Here is a 19,322-nt window from a genome sequence, read left to right as displayed (position 1 = left end):
AACAGCAAGGAAAACATCAGCTCCATCCAGCAACACTTCCACATGATTGTAAACCCTCCGAAATGCAGCTTTATAGCAGAAACACCAGGCTACCCGCAGGAGTACAATCACAGTGAAGTAATGCTGACTTCTGTATTTGCTCCCTCACAAATTGCCACAAGTTCCTTGGATAAACAAACCCAATCAGCCAAGTTTCTCCCCGACCCGCTCGAGCATTCAGTTTGGAGACCAAGAGCAGGTCGTTTTTCCAGATCACACCCCGCTAAAAACCTTAAGTCAAAAATTAGGCGAACTGTGTTTGTTTTCAAAAGCATGACTGCGTCCCGTTTGCTCTGCAGTAGCTCAACATCATCAGTAAAAATAAACAGATTTTGAGCCTGGAAGTGGTCACTTACAAAGCGTGGTTCAGAAGGTTCAGTTTCTACAAAGGGAACTACCCCGGGATATCACCACGATAAATCAACTGCCACGACCCACAGGGCAGCTTGTCGAAGCTGGTGTTTTTAATTCCCTTTTTCTGAAATAATTCTCTAATAGAGGTGAGAACAACCAGGTTGAGCAACTGGAATGGATCTTGCTATTCCAGAACCGTATGCAGGGTGAGTTTATTGTGACTGATGGCAGGGGGTGGACGATCCCAACACCTGGCTGCATATCCCACAGAAGCCACCCACAACATTTTCAGTCAGGTCCTCGAGATCCCTTTTGGAGAAACTCTCTCACAGTCCCACTGAAGGTGCTCTCAGCCCAGAGAACTGGCTGCGTTTTCCAGTTGTCTGCGATCTGCCGGACAGAAGTGCAGAAAGGGCCAGGAGGATCTGCTACGAGACCACTACAGTGATGCCACTGCCAGTTTTGGAGAGGTACCACAACAGGAATGAAGCAAACGAGCCCGCTAAATCAGCGATTCATCCCTGTTACGGGCACGCATCCAGAAACAAGCAGTCTTACTCAGTTGCTCCATTGAACAAAAAAGTCATCTCGCACACAGGACTAGCAAGAACTCATTCCCTGCTTACCAAACTGCTTGCATTACAATTGCCGGGGGGCTAGTCCTGCCCATTCACTTCTAAGCAAAACTCCTGAGCACGGACTTACCTGGGAGCCAGCAATCCCTTCTCTCTCCGCAGCATACAGCATGAGCAGAGCTTCTGGATGCTGCTTGAAACTGAAATATCTGACAGCATATATCATGCCTTAAAAATCCGAGTCACGCAGAGCTTACCGAGAGCTCTTATCTACAGCCAGCGCTCAATTCAGCCACCAAGGAGGAGCGTCAGGGCTGCTTGTCCCCTTTCCACCTCTGTCTGGCTTCACGAAGCAAAGCCAGCTGTGCCCAGCAGTCTCCAGGAAATCACGACACTAGCTGAAGAACTGAAAGTGAAGATACTTACGGCAGAACCACCCCTCTCCTGCTTGCAGCTGAGGAACTGGATTAGCAGCAAGGAGACGGTGATTTATAACTGCTAGAAGTGAAACAAGTTTGGCGGAGCAGCTCGGTGTAGCCAGCTGCGTGCAGAGCCCACCAGGCATTTTAAAGCTCGCTGCAGTCGCTCTCTCCTTCCTCAAACTGGACCAGTTCAGAAAAATTATACCGGCAGCTGCAGAACCCTGACCCGACTGCAGAAATTCAAAGCTAAATGCAGCGGTCTCGTTTTCTGCCAGAATAAAAGCACGACCCAAACAGCAAAATCAGAAGAGAGTTGATGCCTCATTAGCAGGAAAATAAGCAAGTGTGCTAACAGCTGCATTTTCTGTAATCATGCAGCTGCAGCATCTGTCTCTTCCTCTCCATCACTTGATTGCAAGTGAAATTAGAAGAAACCAGTCTGGGACTACCCATTCAAGCACCATTTCCCTTCCAAGGCTTCACTACAGAGACGCGCTCGTTCCAAGGAGACGATGCCAAAAGCACAGAAATTTAAAGCTTTTAGAGCTTCTAATCCGTTTGGCACTTCAGTAACATACAAAGAGTTACAACAACAGGAATCTTCCTCCCTGCGCACGGCATTGTGCTGTTGACTTTCAGCCCTTGTGTGCTGGAAGAAGTTATATTCTTTTAAATTGGTGCAGCTTACGCTGTGACAACAACCCCATAACTGCAAGTGTCTGGAGGATTGGCTCCTTTCTCCCTGCTGCTTTTAAAGTCAGATCACTTTCGGTGCTATAAAGGACGTGTTGCATGAAGGAAGCCTCCCAGGAGCTCTTGGAAATCTGGGTAAAGCACCGAAGCGTCAGGTATCCCAGGCTGAATCGCCTAAATGCTGCGCGAGTCCCACGAGCAGGAGCATCCTTTCAACCTCAAGCATTTAGAAAAATTACAATCGTTACGGGCTGCGATTTGTCTTCGCGGGGTCCAGCCCTGATCTGTCTCTGGAGGCTCATCGAAAGCTCCATCATCCACATGCTCCAGAGAAAACTGTTTATACAGAGCTCATTACCCTGCAGAAAAGGCTTGTTTTTCTCTCTCATCAACACAACCCTCACCATTTGCCAGCACCTCTTGAAAACGAGGTGAAGACCGCACCAGCTGATGCAGTCGGTGCCTCTTCAGCTTCAGAAAGGCAAGCAAGGAGGGATGCGGGGTTTCCTTTACCTCCTGCACTGCCCAGAGAGGATCCCCAGGCTGCACGGGCTGCTCACTCCCCTCCCTGGTCTGACAGCAGTAATTATGGCTTGGTTGTGAAAGCTGCTGCTCCAGGCACGTCGCTGTGTGGCCCGTGATGAATTACAGTGCTGAAACAACTGCAATTATCGGCGGATGCTTCAAACCAGGGGCGCTCTACCTGTCTGAAAGCGATGGCAAGCTGCGAAGGGAACACGCCGGGGTGCAGTCCCTGCTTGCACGGCTGACCACTTGCATAAACATGAGCCTGACCTCTTAACAGCCCGGCAGGGCAGAGAAGTTGCGCGGCTGATTCCTTGGGAGGGCCTGTCCTATTCTTGAGTATCTGCTTTCAGATCTCGCCTAGTGGCAGTGCTCTGGAGCACTTTGCAGGGAAGCCAAAATTAAATTTCTCCGGCTGTTCTCACACTCTCCACAGCCCCAGCAAGCACGGCTCGCAAAAGAGAAAAATAAAGCAGAAAAAAAAAATTGGAAAAAGGGAAAAGCTGAAACCTGACAGCAGCACCCGGGAGCCCAAAACACAGGAGCCTTCCTGGCATCCTGGGCAGACACCCTGCGTTACCAGCACCACCACACGGCTTGCCCTGGACAAAATGGCCCTTTTCAAGTCTCCAAGGCAAAAAGTGGACTTTAAAATTCCCTGGCCAAAGCAATTTGGGAAGCCAAAGCCTTCCCCTGGTTTCTAGTGCCTGCTTCATCTCCCCTGCCCCTGCAACCAGGCTCAGCACGGTAAAGTGCATCTCACGGAAAGATGGCCCCTTGACATCAATGACAAGGCGCATTATTTGGGGATCTACCACGGTGTCTGGGAAAAGCACGCTGCTTTGCAGAAAGGCCCCGTCTCTCCTCTCCCCGTTTCTGATGCTACAATGCCATATTTTCTCTCACATTTTCAGCAAAAAGGTACCACTCGGGCTGAATACCCAGTGTGTGCTGTAGTAAAGGAGAAGCGCAGGAAGTCACGCATGACCCAAGCAACCCCAAAATCAGTCACCAAAACCAGACAGAGCCCCAGAGCCGCGCTCTGTTCACAGGCTTGAATTGAAGACCGAAGTTTCCGAACGCGAAGCCTTCGCTCACCGCCTCGTAGCACAAGCACGACCAACACTTGCAAAAACCACTTCCTATGGCCTGTAAGAACTGAAGATTTCCACCACCAATGGTTGCCACAATCCTGATTGTGACCTGACCATGAAGTGCTGTTCTTCTGCACATCCGCAGAAAGTTTCAGTGTTTTTAGCAGCCGACAGAAATCAGCTCAGGGCAATTCAGAGCAAGGGCAGCCACAGTTTCGTGCCTGCTCTCTCAAGAACAGATGCAGAGCTGTGCTAACCTACAAGCAAAACTACCCAAAAATTCCATGGGGACTTCAGAAAATAATCAAAAATCAGAAGTAATCAGTGGTCAGGATGTTGCTCTGTCCCCTTTGATTCCTCAGGGAGGTACAGAACAATATCCTTCCTCACTCATAGGCATTTCTTCTGCCTTCCAACAGGTTACAGGGGACTTACAAGGATGCCAACAAAGCTTTGAGCTATCAAATATCTTAAGGGTGATACAACATCCAGCTGCTCCTGCTCAGCATCTCCATCCCGCAGTCATCCCCTCCTCCAAGGGAGCCTCTCAGCTGCACCAGCAGGAACCAGTGGCCACCCTAAAACTCAGGGCTGGTAGTCACCAGCTTTGGATATTTTCTCCGAACTCTGCCTGCTCGTGCACAGAGCAGTTTAGGGACCCTGGGGAAAAATAAGACGCAGCCATGTCATTAAAGATACGAGCAAACAAACACACGCAGAAAGCCAGCCCCTGCCCAAACAGAAACCATTCCTTTGCCAACGCAAACGCTGTAATTATTCCCGCAGTGCAAAGCCCACCGCCGGCTTCTCACCTCTCAAAACCAATCTTCAAAAAAAAAAAAAAAAAAAAAAAAAGGAAAAAAAAGCGAGGACTGTGAATAACCAGCCCTGAGCACGCTGTGGCAATGAAGCCCAGGATGGCAGAGGAAATCCCTGGTGTCTGCAAGTTCAGGTGGGGTGGAGTTCAGGCTCAGCTCGTCGCAAGGCTGAAAGCTTTGTACCGAGCACTCGAGCCTAGGAGACGTTTTGACACTCTGCCTTCGCTGCATCGTTCCCCAGCGTGGTGCTCGTTAGGGTTTCCTTTTAACGAAGGCAAGCAAGCTACAGGGATCGAGCAAGGGGAGCACCAGGAAAGCCGGGAGGGGTGCCACCTAAGAAACAGGCAGGACAAAAGTTTCCAGATTGTTAAAGCCAAGTCTTCGGTAGCAAGCCCAGCCTGAGAGACGTCTGCACTTGAGAAATCATCGCTCGATTTCTCCCTCTACACTGCTTTGACACTGTGAGTCAGAGCTATCGGATGCTTGTCCCCGCCCTCCCCTCCGCCAGCAGCCCTACAGATCCTGCAATTCTCGTGAAATACCCCAGAGATCGTCAGCAGCAACCACTGCTAGCTATAAAACGCTAGGCGCGCTGAAGATGCCTTGTTTACAAAGACTTGCCTACTAGAACTTTAAATAGGTTCAGCGTGAAGCTGCCTACATGACAGCTACGCTAACAGCACCCTGGACGATGCCTATAAGTAGCTTGAAAAACCAAGCAAAAATTATTTCAAGAGCTTCGACAGTTGTGTTTTTAGAAGGAGCACAAGCTTTGCCAATCAAGTTAATCACGGTTTAAAAAAAAGAAAAACAACAAAACCCAAGCCCTGCTCATCTGATTTTCCATACATGCAAAATGCAAACTAAATTCCTACACGGCAGAAGGCTGAGTCTGGTGAAATATCAATCATGTGTCACATTGCTCAGATCGCTCTGGCACCGCTCCTGCTCACACGGACAAAATGGAACAACAAATTATTTCCAAGATGCTGTATTTTGAAGAACAAGGTGCGAGATTTTTCTAAAGTAAATATTAAAGCTCTTCTATATACCAGCATCACCCTCTTCCCCGAACACTTTAGGAACTTCCTCCAAGCTGCTCAAATTAAATAATTTGAGGTGTGCCGTGATTTCAGGTATTATAGGCACATCTGCAAAACTGTGCCGCCTTTGGGGACTTCGAGGGCAGGTTCATCCCTGCCAGCTCCTCTCTGTTTTGCCTGGCTGTCACTGCTGTCCTGTCTCTGGACCTGGATTTGTCCCCTCCTGGGTAAGTCTGCCTCCACAGAGGTCTCTATTCACTCTTTTAACTCCTTCTGGAAACTGTCAGCGGGGCACCCTTGAGATCCAAAGGCAGCACGTTTCTACTCAGCAAGCTCAGAAATTGCTTTAGGGGAGGGAAAAAAGCAACATAGGAAATTCAGGGAGAATCAGGGCATTCCTTCGGCATAACGTTTAGTTAACCATCAGACCCAAAATGCACCTAACAAGAACCTTTTTATTTCCCCCTAAATAATTTCACCGTATTTTTGTAACTTCCGAGCGTCCCTCAAAACTCAGAGCCCCACCTCAGCACCTGAATCCTTGGCGTTGAGGCTCCTGGCTCTGACTCTATCAGTTATAATCCTTAAGGGGGGTGCAGAAGAGAAACTGGATTTTAAAATCTACAACATGCATGTTTATAACCTTGATTTAAACTTACAGAAACCTTAAGCCCGGGCAGGCAAAAAAAAGCCTATGTTAAATACCAAGTTCGTGTAAGGTTTTAGAGGATTCCTGTGTTCTGACTCATCCCTAGCTGAAGCACGCTGACCATAACTACCTCTTCAGACTAAAACTGCAATCTGAATGTATTTTCCGTCCTAGGGAAGTCCTTAAGACAGCATCGTCCTTCATTTGGAAGCATCTATTGTTTCTACGCAATTTGTTCAGAAGCATTGCACAACTTCAGCCCCAGCTTGCTCTGCACGAAGCGAGCTGTCCATAAAGCTGATGTTCTCCTGGCATTTCAGATGTCGCCACTGTAAATTTTGATCCCTTTTTTATACTCAGAGTGCACCAGACAACTCCCACCGGCACCCACGTAACCCAAGGCTCTCCTCCCTGCGTCCCATGCGCCGCAGCGCTGCGCTCAACGCTCAGCGGAGCTTACACCTGGAGCTGAACTTTCCGCCTTTGAACTTACTCCTGGAAAAGTAGGTTGGATGAGGCTGAAATTTAGGCTGTTCTCATCATACCAGACAGAACTTTTGTAGATCTAGAAACCCGCAGCTGCAAGAAAGGAAGAGCAGAATTTCAAGACACCGTACTTCACCGTTTCCACCCCAGTACCTAAAAATGGTAAGGTGCCCATGTTTCATCGAGAAGCAAGCCCATCTAAAAATACCTCTACAGAAATATTTGTATGCATTTAAAACTGTGCATTTTTTTCCCCATAAAAAATTGTCTCAATTAATAGCATCCACATAGGTGTATATTCATGCACCAAGGGTACCCCAACTTACTGCGATTCCACCCCCCTCCCCTCTTTGCAAGGCAAGCGCGCAGCATTTATGATCGAGTATGAGGCAGGTGAAAAAGCTCCTCTTAAAATTTCACAGCTCATCTGCTTTAATGAGCTAGGTCAGTCAAAAACACGAGCCCAAGCGAAGGGTGCTGCAACACCTCCTGATTTCTCAACGGAGAACAAGCCTCGTAATTCCTGTGCTGGTGTCAGGACACCCACCTGTCCAGACAAGGGATTTTCTGCCGTCAGGTGCGTGAGTTTTTTTTCTTTTTTTGTTTTAAAGAGCAGATTGGCTCTCCAGGAAGGTAATTAGACACTGAAATACACGCTCTGCTAAGGCAGCAGGGAGACAGGGAGGTGATGGTTACGGACTTGAAGGCTTGGCCCGCACACAGAGCACCCAGGAAATCTGGATCCGTCCAAGGAACAGAGATTTTAGGTTTGGACCTGACGTTACTAATGTCTTCATCAGACCAGCCCCAACCTCCACCAGCCGCTAAGCGATTAAAGTTAATTGCTCGGTCATTACACTTTTCATTACTAAGCAATTAGCCCTTCAAGGTTTTAAGTGCCCAGCCTTGGCTCTTTGCCGGCTTGTTTGGGGTCTGGGGTGGGCTGGGGAAAGCGGAGCATCGCACTCGGACCAAGCACCGTGCCCGATGCCATGGAACCTCCTGGCTGGGGCACGGGGACCTCCATCCCCTGAGCACACCTAACGGGGAACATCAGAGCGCAGGAAAGCAGGGGGACGTGATACCACAGGTCCTGAGCAGGGCTGGAGGAGCTCTCCTAACCACCAGAAGCCCATTTAAGCCCCATTAGGAGCTGGCCCCGTTCCTCCATCCTTTACCCACATCGTTAGAGGTGTGTATTTAAGTACGCGCACGTGCTCACAGCCAGGTCTGATCAGTCATGGCAACAAATATCCCCCTTAAATGGACCGGACAGCATTCACAGACCCGTGCTGGGAGAGATTTGTTTTATATCCCCTCATTAACTTGCATTTATCTACCTACACAGGCGTGACACTATTTGGCCATTTAAAGAGGGAGTGATTAAACGAGCTCAGCTGTTGGTGCGAGAGGTACGAGAAGGCGAGCCGTGTAATGCCACCCAAGCACTTTTCAGGTTGTGTTGGGTCTTGCACAGCTGGAAGGAAAGTCAGACTTTCGAAAAGAACCGGGAAGAATTAAGAACAATGAATAAATTAAATGCTCTGCCCGGAGAGTTAGGGATTGAATTATTTGGAGCTCCGGTCAATGTGAGTGCCCCCTGTCCCACAGGGACTCTGTGAGGTTGTGCTACGTGACCTGACCCACAAAGCCTGCCCTAAGAGCTCCACGTGCACAGGCCCCACTAACAGCAGTTGTCTGCAAGGAGAAGTATTTGGGAATCATCTGTTTAATCTGTCTGGTTGCTGCCACTTAATCTGGTTAGTGCTCCGCGGGAGGAGCAGGGCGCTGGGTTTTGCTCCTCAGTTACTCTCCGGCTGCTCCCAGGGACATCCCCAGGAGCCAACAAGGGATACGTGGCCTGAAGAAAACTGCTGTCAGGCAGCCTCAAATAGGGCTTTTTCCCCCTCAAACTTCACAGTTCAGCACCAAAACACAGCAAGACATAGCAGGCTCCCTGAGGGCAGGCCTGAGACCATTCAATATTTTATTAGCAAGTCACCTGCAGGTGATGCTTGGAGAGGGAGCTAGCAAGTCTTGGACAAGTAACAGATCCACAGTAGGATCCTGATGAGCCAGAAAAAACATTTAGAAATATATTTTAAATGCCCATCAATAGGGACAAACCCACAATTTACAGCCCAGACAGGCAGGAGTGAAATCATGATGAAAGCAGCCAGCAAGGTGGCACTTCGCAGCTGAGGTTTATTGAGGAGCACAAGATGAGTGAGTCAACATCATCGCGCTGTTGTGAAAGAAAAGCAAACGTCCTGGGGCATGTGCCCAGGAATGCGGGATGGGAGCAGGTGGGAGCAGGCTCCAGCTCATGGCTCTGCACTGCGTCTAACACGGGACAAGTGAGGCAGCACCAAGGGATGCAAAGCGACCAGCAAGGGTGGGTGTAAGGGCTGAAGTCATGCAATTAAAAGGGTGGAGGAAAAAAAGCCTGTAACACGCAGAACAGCAGCATGGCATTCTCCAGGGGATAAGGAAATGACTTACACTGCGCCAAGGGAGATTTAAGAAGATTTTTCCTACATCTTTCCTTCCTGCTGGGCTAGAAAAAGCATCAGACTGCCTGGAGAAGTTCGGGTTAAGGAGAAGGTTAAAAGGATATCCATCAGCAACGCTTTGGTACAACTCATCCCCTGCCTCACAGCATGGCTACAAAAACCCCAAGGTCTTTTTCTGCACCTGATGCTGCCACGGGTAAGCAGCAGCAGGGGCCACACAGTCAGCACAGGTGCCCAAAAACTCAACTGTGATTTTCTCCATCTCATTTTTAAGAGCACACACGTTCGGCAATGCAAACCCACCTCAGGTGAGTGGCGAAAGAACGTAACTGAGACGTCCCCTCTGGAAGCACAAAGCTTTTAAGCAGTTCAGCCTCGTCTTGTGGAAACATCCCAGGTACCTCCGACTGGATCTTCAGGAAGGCCCCTTCAAGTCAAGCTCTGGCTTCAAAACATCTAAGCGTGTTAAGTAGGGACAAAAACCCTACACAAGTTGCTCTTCTCAAAAGAGCACCCTGATACTTCAAAATCGCCCTGAATTTTCTGACCTGACCCGCGAGGGATGCCTGCAGCTGCAGGAGCTGCCAGCTGACACCGAGCCAAAGCGGGAGACGCTTGCCGCTGCCGGTCGACCGGCGGAAAGTTTCCAGGAGCTGCTGGAAGAGGGCAGAGAGCTGCAGCGAGCGTTGCTTACCCCAGCTGCACGCAGAAGTGAACAGGAAAACAACTGATAAGGGAAAAAAAAAAAAAAAAAAAAAGCACGTGCTGCAAAGCCCCCCCCGGTGCAGCACTGCATCGTCCCAGGACCCAAGGCGACCGCCCCGGAGCCAGTTTTGCCGCTGGCAGCCCAAATATCCAGAGATTTGATCCAAAGAGGATCTGATGCTGGACGACAGCTGCACAGAGCTTTGAGCTGAGGAGTTTCAGCCCCCGACTGCAGTTGCGATACACAAGGATCCAATATACCCACGCAGGATATCCCCAGATACCAGGATTTCAGCTATTTGTCACAGTAAAATATTTTAAACCTGAGCGAGCCAGCAGCATTCTTTAAAGTAAAATGACAGATAATATCCCGCTTTAGAGCTCCGAAGTGAGAACCTTGCTACTCATTTCAATAACCAAGATAAACATTTTATTTAATGGCTGTATTAGCAGGCAGAAATACGCCTCTCTTTGGAAAGCAAGGCAGGCTCACAATTCTGCCTGAGACAGAATTTAAGCTCTCAATTAAAGGAAAATTCCTCCTAATGGGGAAGAAAAAAAAAACTCGCTCATTTCTTCCGAGCTGAACCCAAATGCAAATCCTGTCTTTGAGTCTCCAGACCACTCTGGTGCTTCCTACCCTGGGGGAGTGCTAGCAAGGCACGGGGATGCTTTTTAGAGCCCCATGGATGTAAAAGGTGCCCAAGGAAGCCATGCAGCTCTCTGCTCAGTCTAACCTTACAGGTTTCCCTTCGCGTTGGGTAAAAGATGAGCCCTGAGGCCACCGCAGCACCTTCAGCCCGCTGGAGTGATCAGAAGCCAATTGCCAAATATTCACCCTTTTTTTCCTTGCTCCTTGGGCAAGGAATATCCAAACCAGCCCAAAAACGCTCCTTGTGCAGCACCGAGATGTCTCAATGCTTTGAGCCCACTCAGGATATTGAGCTTAGATTTGCCCAAACACTTTCAACTTTATTTTATTATTATTTTTTTAATTTTTTAATAGAGACTGCTTTGGGTAGGAGGGAGAGAAAGCATTTACAGCTCGCTCTGTTCAAGCGAGGGGATGGACAGGGTTTTACACAGCTGCATGAGTTTTCCAGCCGGCTAGAGGGGAAGGAAAATGGGACTGCACTCTGTAAAGCCATAATCTATACGGGAAAGACCTCGGGGGCAGCACCTGAAGCCACTTTCCTTTTTACTTTAGTAGTCCAACCACTGCTCTGCACAGGGTTATTACAGCTAACTAGGTTTTAATCGTGTTTGAGTACTGGAAAGTGGAAATGCTGCTGGTGCGCTCGCTTTCCTGCCCCTCCGTGGTCCATTTCTCACCGTTGCCTCCAATGGTTTCCTTGGAAACATATGCAAGCCTAAATTGGATTGACATTCACTTAGTGGGCAGATGGAGTTTCAAACAGCCCCATGTCTGAAAATCAAGGCCGGGTCTCAAGACAAGTCATGCTTTCAGTGCAGGAAACACCTTCCCCAAGCCCCCCAAACCCCAAAACTCGGCGGCAAAGTCAAGAACCAGCTAATTATTCCGTAATGAGCTTCGAGGTGGAATCTCAGGCAAAGCCAGCGATTCCCCATTGTCCTTGCATGAAAGCACCACCGGGCTGAGCACTCCGCAACACTGTTGTTTGCAGGGAAGGATTTAATTTTTGTTAAGCACCGAGAAAACAGAAGAGTTGTTAAGCTCATTAGCGGTTTCAGGCAGGACGAGCGATGCGAATCACACGTAGGCTGAGCACAGACAAGAGCCCTTTGCAGGTAGCAAGGCACTCTCTGCACTGCATTCACGCTGCTCGCACCAAAAAACTTCGGGGCCAGGCTGAAGTTATCCCTAATGACTGCCGGGAAGCACATCTAATACATAGATGCTGACCCACAGTTCCTAAGCAAAGCTGCATCCTCCTTATTCCCCAGCATCCAGAGGTGCAGGGTGTTTTAAATCCCACCTTGACAGCCCTGGGGGCCTCAGAACAGCGATTTCAGAGAAGCTGGTAGCGTATTCTGAAGAGGGAATCATCCTCTGGATCTTCTTCTACTATATGAAACAAATGGATATTGGAACAAACGGAAATCCTTTGTATTATTGTTATTATTTTAAGGCTGGCTAAACAGTGCTTTCCAAATCATGCTGCCTGTCCTCTCCAGAGTCTGAAAGGGTTCACCTCTTTGCAAGAAAGATGGTAGAAATCCCAAATAATGAAAGACACCTAGGAATGTAATTAATTCTAGCATCTAAGAATGGGAGAGAAGATGACAGGGCTCTCACGAGGGAGAAGGGGGGCAGGTATCTTTGCATATTCTGCCTCCACCAGTATATGCTGGGATAACAAATGCACCATCATTAAATAATTAGGGATGCGTGGGAGAATTGGGGTTACTAAGTTAGGGCACAAATCCCCCCAAAAGCCAGGTTCGCTTCCACTACTCCAGCAATTTGCTCAAGTCTGAAGAAATCCCAGTTCGGGCTTTGCCTGTCCAAGACGTCAGGATTCTTGTACCTGTCCTGCCACCTGGCGTTTAGCCAGGTATTTTAAGAAAAAGAAACCTTTTCTTCTCGGTCTGCACATGACAGCAGAGGAAAAGGATTTGGCAGCTGCAATCCTCCTCGCTCTGGAGAGATCTGCTCCGTCTCCTTACTCCAAGCCACCTCCAGCCTTGCTTTCCTGCACTGCCTCTGAGCTAGACAAACAAAGAAACAAAACCGAACGTGCTGCTGGTGCGTTTCTTTTTAAATAAACAACAACAACAACAGAAAACTTGCGCTGCCCACTAGTTTCCTTCACAAGCCTGCGCTTCCAAACCTCCCCTGCTTACCGATGCGATCCTCGCTGGTTACCTCCCCCTGCCCAAACCCCCCCGATGCCTCTCAAGCCTCGCTCCACAGAGGGAGATGTCAGTGCCCCCCTCCTCTCCGCCCCCGGGGACCCTTCTCCTTTTCATGCTCTTCCCAAGAACGCGCTCCATCAGCCCGTGCCTGCGGCGTGCTCACGTTAACGCCGTGCCCCCCTCCATTTTAGGGTCTGCTCCCAACGCTCCTTTCCTTGGCACAACTTCCCCAGCGGAGGGCTCGGTGCGAGCGGGCGCTCGTGGGCTCGGGCGGCATCGGCGATGATGCGGCTGCTCGGCCGCGCTCCTCGCCGCGCTGCTGCCCTGCAAAAAAATGGAAAGTCAGCTCCGGCCTCGCCTCCCGCTGCCGCTTTCGGCCCTTTCCAGGTACCCGGCGGGCGCCGGGAGACACACAAAGACGGCACGGCACGACGGCGGGCGAGAGCGTGCTATTTTCAGCGCTCTGCGCAGGCCACAGCCGGGAACAATAGAAGGCCGTGCGCGGTGCGCGGCTCCAGCGCTGCCCCTGGCTCCGGGGGCTGCTCCGGCGCTGCGCTTTTATTTCCAGGACGAGAATTCGGGCGCCGAAAAGCAGCCGCCGGGGGCCAAGCAGTTTGGGTCGAGGCAAGCGAAGGGAAGGACCTGGTTTTTGGTGCTGAGAGCATCGTAAATATTTTGAGGCGTTGATACGCAGGCAGATGCTTCAAGCCGAGCTCTTTTATAGGGATGAAGCCTGCCGAGCCGGGCAGGCTGCACACTTTCAAAGCCCTTCAAAAAAAAAATAAAAAAACTGCTCGAAGAACAATGGGTGCCTGAAAGCATTCCCGCGATGCGGCTTACAAAGCCGGGGGGAAAATCATAATTTCCTTGTTTAGTCACACCTTTGTTCCAGAAAATTGGGACACGAGAAACACGGCAACCTGCAGCTCGGAAGCGGAACGGCTCCTCGCCGAACGCGAGGCGCTTGGCATCAATCCCACGCTCTTCCATGCCCAAAGCAGCCCACCTGCTCGCGGCATGCACCCCTCCGCCGCACGCGGGACAGCGTCAGCTGCACGACGAGGCTTTGGAGGGGATGGAGGGGATCCACGGTGTCTTTTGTAGGGGATGGAGGGGGACCCAATGCTTGTGCATCCCCAAAACCCCCGCAGCGCCCCACCAAGGAGCTCGGTCACGGTGCTGTGCAGAGCACCAAGGGATGAACAGCCAGCCGTGGCCCTCAGCAGTAATTAAAGCAACTGCCTTTTACGAAGATGCAGCTAGAAGTCTGAACGTTTAAAAAGGTGATAAAAGCACTCCCTGCGTGAAAAGCTTTTAAAAGCTAAAACCGCCAAGGCGCTGCTGCGCCCTCGGTGAGCTCGTGCGAGCCAATGCACACCCCTTTCCCGTCCTAAGAGGTGTTTATTTGCTATACTCCACAGCTAACAGCACGCTCACAGGCTCGCTCGGTGCCACCAGCCTCGCAGTGCCTCACACGAGGCATTTTCCCCCGTTTTTAACCAGCCCAGGAAGGGCACCGCAGTCCCCGCCGCCGCCTAACGCCCGCCCCGTGGCGAGCCTGCTCATCGCTCGAGCGCGCCCAGGCAAAACTCAGAAGCATCCCACCTCTTCTTTTTAATTTGCACCAAACCACACACCCCCTAGAGAAATGCTCGTGAAATTCCGCGTCTATCGATGATGAGATGAACGTGGGAAAGGGAACTGCTTTGCCACAAGGTAGCCTCATTTCGGCTACTCCTACTTGGCCAGAGCCTGGCTGTGGATGCCCTCCGCCGAGTGACTCCTACCACGAATGAACCCGAAATGTTCTCTAGGACTTGTATTAACACAGCATTAACAGCTCAGAGATTGCAAAATAAATACATTTAAAAAAAAAAAAAAAAGAGGTTCAGGCTGCTTGCTGCTCTCAGCTGACCACACCTTGCACGTCCCACCAGCTTCCCCGTGCTCTCCTATTCTCCTGTTTTGTCCAGGGTTTTGCCTCCATTGCAAGAGAAGAAATAGCATTTAACAGATTAATTAGATTCCAATTCCACAAATATCGACAGGGTGAGAGAACAGGTGCAAAGGGGCTTGTCTTCAACCAGATTTACATCTTCTCTTCTTAATGATACCCTACAGTTTAATGATAACATCTCTCCCTCACTTCATTTTGCATCCAGACCAGATTTCCTTCAACCCATTCTTCCGACGGAAGGATTTTTATTTTTTACTGTCACGTGAAATATTGCTGAGCTCTTACTTTATTTTTAATAATAAAGCCACATGCCAGGACATCAGGCTTGGGCAGTAAGAGGGTAAAGGCATGTTGCACTGTCCCTTTTTGTCTTCAGAAAGAGGCCGCGTCCTAGATCTAAGTGCGTTTTCCCTATTTCAAGAACATCAGTTGCTGATAGAGGGCTTACGAGCGCAAAAACTTCAGAGGGTTAAATCAGAATGGTCTTGTTACAGGTAATTCCTTCACTTAAGCCAGCACCTGGCCACGAAGGTTATATATTTATTATATTTTTGTCCTTTAAGGCATGCCCTTGGTGCAAATGAGAATGAAGACTGCTGCACAGGATGGCTTTGAACACTTCCAAAGAAATATCCTCTTCCCCAAAGGCTCCCAAGGATTAATCAGAAAGCGAGGGGCACAGCTCCTTGTGAGCACCACCCAGAGCTCCTCCCTTTTTCCCTTTTCTCCCCTTAAAAGCACTTTGCATCCAGGAGTTACCCACGGCCCACAGCTGTCACACCCAGAGGAAATACACACACCGAAGGCTGACACAAATCTGCAGTGGCAAAACCAACCAACTTCCTCGCAGCTCGCCAATAACCCGCCTTCAGACGGACGCAAATACATCGGGAAGCAAAAGTAAACAACACAAAAAACACAAAGCAACAAGCCAGACCACCAGAAAAGCGTCTGGATGGGGAGAAAAGCCCCTGGAAGGCATCACCCATCCCTTCCCATCGCGCACACAGCCATCCTGGCTGGTGGCAGCCCGTGGCACAACACACACAGCTTGTGCTTGAAGCTCTTTTTAATTTTACGGCTTCTTTGGGGTGTTTATTTTCCAGTTTTTGTCTTTCCCAGTTATCCAAACTGCTGTTTCATGTATTATTAACGATACGACGGTTGTAACTTAATTAGCTCGGCTGCTCGGGCAGAAAGCAGGGGGTTTGCTGCTTTCACGGGGTGCGATGCCACGGTTAACCGAGTGTGAGGTGGGGCACAAAAATCCACCCACCGCTGCTGCTGGGACCCAAGATTTGGGCATACCCTCAGGGTTTTGCAGCACCAGATACAACCTTTCATTTCCCAGAGGTCTGAACTTAATGCCAAACTGTGAGCGGGCATTTACCTCCCTCTCCTAATTATTTTTCAGCTGTTTGCTTTGGACAGACAGGTTTACCTTTCGAGGCTTAGTTATGGTGCTGTGACAGCATGAGATCTGCGTTTGCTGAAGGGTTTATTTCCCCAAAATAATGGCCAAGCACTAGCTCAACAGGATATCCACGGGCTGTTCTGGCACATGTCCCCCCGTCCGTACAGCCCCTCGATCACACAGTGTCAATTAACACCACCACAGCAAACAATATTCATTTACATATTTTGCCCAGAGAGGAAAAAAAAACAAAAACCACAAAGAAATAACACGGCTGCCAGACTAGAGACAAAAAGGTGATGTGGATGACGGTAAGAAAGACAGCACGCCAGCCCCAAACTACTCAATCTGGTTAAAAAGCACTCAGCAGCTCCCAAAACGACAACATTTCGGCTACAGAAGTGAGGCTGCGACTGGTTTTGCCCCCCAAGCGCCACGCTTCTCAGCAGCATTACATCGCTCTGTGTGACTGTCACCGTCAGCCCGCACCAAAGAGAGCATCCAGGAAGGATTTTCCCCTCCCACAAAGTTGTTTTCATCCGCAGGTTTGGGGTTTTCCAAGCGATTTTACACCTCTAAGCAAAGCTACGTCTCACTGCGGTAGCATTTCTGCTCAAGAAGAGCAGCTAGAAACCTACGCTGCTGCTACGTTGAGAAAGCCACGCCGGATTCATTAGGCGAACAAACAGAAATCAGTGCTTAAATCATAAAAAAGTCCCGTTAAATCAGAGCGGCACACACGTTTTGACCCCAAAGAAATATTTAAGCCAGTCGCAGCTGAAGCCGGGGACCGACTCAGGTAGCCAGGACATGACAAACGTGAAGGATGGCTCGGGATGAATATGTTAGCAGGATGTTCCTGTTAAAGCGCTCGGCGGCGTGCTGATATTTAAATCCCATTAAGATTTCAGGAGCACCGGTCCATCATGCGGCCGGCGTCACCACCACACGGGTGAGGAACCTTTACCCGAAAAAACGAGACCCCAGAAGCGGGACCTGCGAGCCTGATGCCTGCAATCACACCGAGGGCTTCCTAATTGCAGCCAGCAGATCAATTAACCAAGGACCCGGCCTCTCGCTCCCGACAATTAGGGCTTGAGCTGAGGGGCGGCCACATCCCTTGGGACACCACCGAACCAGAACCTCCCTCAGCCAAGCGCCCGGGGGAAGAGAAAGCGAACGGGAGGGCAGGAAGGGAACAGAAGGCGAGGGGAGCAGACCCCGAAGGTCGGGTTTTGATGGGTTTTGACGGGTTTTTCCCCCCCAGCCCTTTGAGTTTTCTGAAGGATGCTCTGGTGGAAGACACGGGGTCCCCCCATGCCTTCCCGGCATCCCCGTGTCGAGCTGTCGCCGCCGGCCTGCCGCGGTCCTGCCGGTCACATGCGCTGGCTCCTGCGTCTCGTGGAAGCAGCTGGAAAAGAGGGAGCCAGCGAAGAAGCCGCCTCCATTAGGAGCCACCGCTACACAAAAGGAGAAGAGGAAACCGACCCGCGGCCACCGGGGCCACCGAGGGGAGCGGGAAGGGATAAATAAAATAAAATCAAAAATAAAAAAGGGGGTGGGGGGGAAGGTGGGAGCCCAGAAGTCCTGCACCGTGCCCCGGGGCAGGCTCGGAGCCACCTGCACCCCACGCGTGGGGCCAGCGGGGGAGAAGCGAGGGGAGCGGGAGCAGGACCGGGGCCAAGCACCACAACCCGGGGGGCACCTCGGAGCGGCCCCACGGGGCCCGGCTGCCCTGGGGGGCTGCCCCCCGGCTCTGTGGGGACCGGGACCGGAGGGGGGGGGGGGGTTAGGGCCCGGCCCCTCTCCCCCCAGCCCCCCGCTGAGGGAAAGTTCCCGGTACCCGCGGGCGGCCCCGGCACCTGCTGCCGAGAAGGGACCGGGAGAGGTGAGGGGATGGGATGGGGGGGGGGGGGTGCGCGTTCCCGCGGGGACTCACCGGGGCGCGCTCCCGCGGGGCTGGATCCGTCAGCGGTGGGAGCCCGAGGGAGGCCGGGGCTCGGCGCTGCTGCGTCAGCGGCGGGACCGGCACCGGGCTGGGGGCTCCAGGCGCTTCCCCCGCCGCCGCCCGCCCGCCCTCGCCTCAGGGCGTCGCGATCCGGAGCGGCCCGGGCGGGCGGCGCGCAGAGGCCGGGAGCGGGGCGGGGGGGGGCGGGGGGAGGAGGAGGAGGAGGAGGAAGAAGGGCGGGAGGGGAGGGAGGGGGGGGGGGAGGGAGGAGGAGGAGGAGGCGCCGCTGCCGCCGCCGCCGCCGCCGCCGCTGGCTCCCCGCAAGCCGCTCGCCCCTCCGGCCTCCTTCCTGCTTCCTCGTCCGCCGCCAATCGCCGCCCGCTCGCTCCGCCGCGCCGCCCAATGGCGGCCGCCCCTGACCGCCGGAGGTGGCCAATGGGAGCGCTTGGACCCGCCCCCCTCAGCCCCCCCCCCCCCACGCTCCCCCCCCTCCCAACACCCGCCCCCCCCCCACGCCCCCCCCCCTCCCCCCTCTTCCCCTCCCTCCCCTGCCCCCCCCCCCCATATTCCCCTCAGGCTCCTGAGGCAAATCACACCAGTGCCGACCCCTCCCCGCCGGCTGTCAGCCCCCCCCCCCCCTTTATTTTCCGTTTATTTTCCGTTTGCCCCCCAAATAAAAAAGCGAAACTGTGGAAAAGTTTCTCCTCCGGGCTGTGTGTGTGTAGGGGGGGAGGAAAAGTACCCCGAGGGGGTGCGCGGCGCTGAGGGGAGTGATGCCGGGGGGTGGCGGGGAGGTGGGGGCGATTTGGGGTCATTTGGGGTGGTTTGGGGTGGGTTGGGGTGTTTCCACACGCCTCAGACCCAAGCGTGGGCATCGGCAGGGGGGGAAGCGCAAGGAGCTCTCCTCCATCGGTCAGCAGCCCTTAACCCGGCATCGGGGAAACCACCGAGTGCTTGGAGATAGGAAGAAGCCAGCAGGGAAATATCGGGTACCCCAAAGCCCCTCCACGAGTATTGGGCGCCCCAAAGCCCCTCCACAAGTATCAGGCATCCCAAAGCTCCTCCACAAGTGCTGGGTGCCCCAAAGCCCCTCCACAAGTATTGGGCACCCCAAAGTCCCTCCACAAGAACCAGGTGCCCCAAAGCTCCTCCACAAGTACTGGGTGCCCCAAAACTTCTCCACAGCCATCGGGTGCCCCAAAAACTCTCCACAGCCACCAGGTGCCTCAAAACCCTTCCACAGCCCCCA

General features: G+C 51.9%; 1 protein-coding gene across 1 annotated transcript in view; it reads right to left on the bottom strand.

Annotated features, from left to right (window-relative positions):
* Positions 1–18,196, bottom strand: part of BAHD1 (bromo adjacent homology domain containing 1) — a 36,550-nt gene extending 18,354 nt beyond the window's left edge. Inside the window, exon 1 of the mRNA XM_068683656.1 lies at positions 18,065–18,196. The gene's annotated coding sequence lies outside the window, so the exon portion shown is untranslated. The remainder of the gene's footprint in view (positions 1–18,064) is intronic.
* Between the last annotated feature and the right edge of the window lie 1,126 nt (positions 18,197–19,322).

This window comes from Anas acuta, chromosome 5, assembly GCF_963932015.1.
Source record: "Anas acuta chromosome 5, bAnaAcu1.1, whole genome shotgun sequence".
NCBI classification, from domain to species: Eukaryota; Metazoa; Chordata; class Aves; order Anseriformes; family Anatidae; genus Anas; species Anas acuta.
The sequence above is the reverse complement of the archived record's forward strand: the minus strand, read 5'-3'. Positions and strand labels throughout refer to the sequence as shown.